The sequence below is a fragment of the Bactrocera latifrons genome, unplaced genomic scaffold (assembly GCF_001853355.1).
Source record: "Bactrocera latifrons isolate USDA-ARS-PBARC rearing strain unplaced genomic scaffold, ASM185335v1 scaffold_67, whole genome shotgun sequence".
NCBI classification, from domain to species: domain Eukaryota; kingdom Metazoa; phylum Arthropoda; class Insecta; order Diptera; family Tephritidae; genus Bactrocera; species Bactrocera latifrons.
The window spans coordinates 392064-394268 of record NW_017537345.1 but is presented as its reverse complement, the minus strand read 5'-3'; positions in this window follow the sequence as shown (position 1 = coordinate 394268).

Below are 2205 nucleotides of genomic sequence, written 5' to 3'. Positions count from 1 at the left end.
TATATATATATGATATATATCTTCTTTTTCTTAAGAAAGTCCCAATAAAATTACAATGTTGTTTTTGTATCATTTTTATCTTTTCGCATTCTTGATTCCTGATTAATCTTAATTGGAATTTCATTTCTAGGAATGCACAAAAGTTGGGTTATAAAATTTGACGGCTACGCAATTCTTCATATTTAGACGAACAGCTGGTTACACAGAGTAAAAATAAAAGAATTAAAACGAAATAATGTCAAGAATGTCCATGGTGGCTACAACAATGTTTTTGACAACTACTTACTTAACACTTCTCCTACTGCCGAAATTTTCATAGAGCGGTGAGTTGAGTGCAGTTCATCATCGACACATCACTTCCACATCACCAGCATTTAGGCATATTAAAATCTAAATCCCTACACTACTTACTTTCAAAAAAAAAAAAAAAAAAAAAATGAGAAATAACCTCATTTCACGTTGGACTTCGGAAGTATGTTTGCATGTTTGTATGTATGTATGTGGAACAGGGTAGCTATCAAACGTAATGGGCGCTTTAAAATCAAATAGGGTGCTGCACTGAGTTCGTAACTGACATGCCGTTAGCTAGTTCGCCGAAAGGGTGTACGGTGCGGTGCGGCAAACGATGCATTTGTTTACTTTACACATTTACCCGACACGAACAACATGCAATGGAATTAGTGTTTTGGCTTCGAAATTGAAATCGCAAATGCCGCACCTTTTCAGCAGCAGTCGATTCAATCTATTCTATTTCGTATTATTCACTCAACCAGTCAAAATTTGTGTCGTTTCGGCATTGTGAGTGCACGAATACAGACGAGCGTAATGCTGCAGGCAAATCAAAAGGCTTAAAGCAGATGGAAGGACCTTGGCATACACTTACATACGTACATATGTTGGTATATCTAAATGGTTGAACAAGTTCTTAATGCAAACATATGTATATATGCTTCTGAGCGGATATAAGTGCATACATATCTACATGAACTCTCATTGAAATGCCTGCCTGCATTGTTGACTATGTGGCAGTGAAAGTCAAAAAAGCGCATGTCGGCCTTTTAACGCACTCGGGCATATTCTTGTTGTCGATTTGTTGGCGCATGAAATGGAAATCAAGTTGCTTTGGGATTTCTATAATTGAGAAAAATAATTAGCAAAGTTTGTCAGCATAATGCTACAAACATACGTTCATACATATGTACAATCGCTATGTTGAACCCACTCAACATTTGTTTTTTTTTTTCGGAAGTAATAATTTTCCTTGAAGTTCTACCTTACCAAAAACCCAATACGAAAATAAAGGGCTGCAAAACGATTTGAGTAAATTTTTATAATTGGTATCTCAACTTTGCCTTTCAGAAACCATTTGTATTATGTAACACATTGAATATCCTAAGTTCTTTATAATTAAATAATATTACACAATAGTCAAAATAGTAAATAATATTTTCCTTCACATTTTGTATTTTTTTAGACAACATACAAACACATCATATTACCCGCAGCAAACCAGAGAAAAGCCTACTGTTACTTTGCCGACGGCAAATATCTCAGTTAGAAGAATAAACTACTGGAATTTAATTACATTTTATAAAATAACAAATAAGGAAGGGCTAAGTTTTTACGCTGTGCAAGGGTTAAGGAGAGGAAACTTTGTAAAACTTGTTTTGCTCACTGGCGCCCTTTACTACCACGATGCTCTCTGCCAAATTTGAGTTTTATATCTTCATTTAGTGCTAAGTATATGGCACTTATAGGTTTTCCATTAATGGCATGTTGTTCGACTTCGGCCATTTGCGAACTCGTTTTTCCAAATCGATCGCGTATTTTTTCCTAATTTGGTAAGTTTGATCTATTTGTTTATAGTGAAAAAGTGTGTCTTGTCGAGTTGGCTTGTAATTTGGAGTTTCCAATGGACTCACGACTACGAATTCGTTGAATGTTTCATACTCTTTTTGAGGAATCTACTTTATCAAAAACAGAAAAATTTCAGTGACACAAAGCCTACAGTGAAGATCGTGAAGTAATGGGAAACTTGAAGTAAACAATATTTGAAAAGTGTCCTGTTTGTATCAGCGATATTTTTTTTTTTTTTTTTTTGTTTTTGCGGGTGAGGGGGTGGAAAATGCCTTCCGCATCATCGGTGCTATCGTCACAGCAGCGGTATGTGCCACTTGCAGGTCACTAAAAACCCCCCCTCTAAGG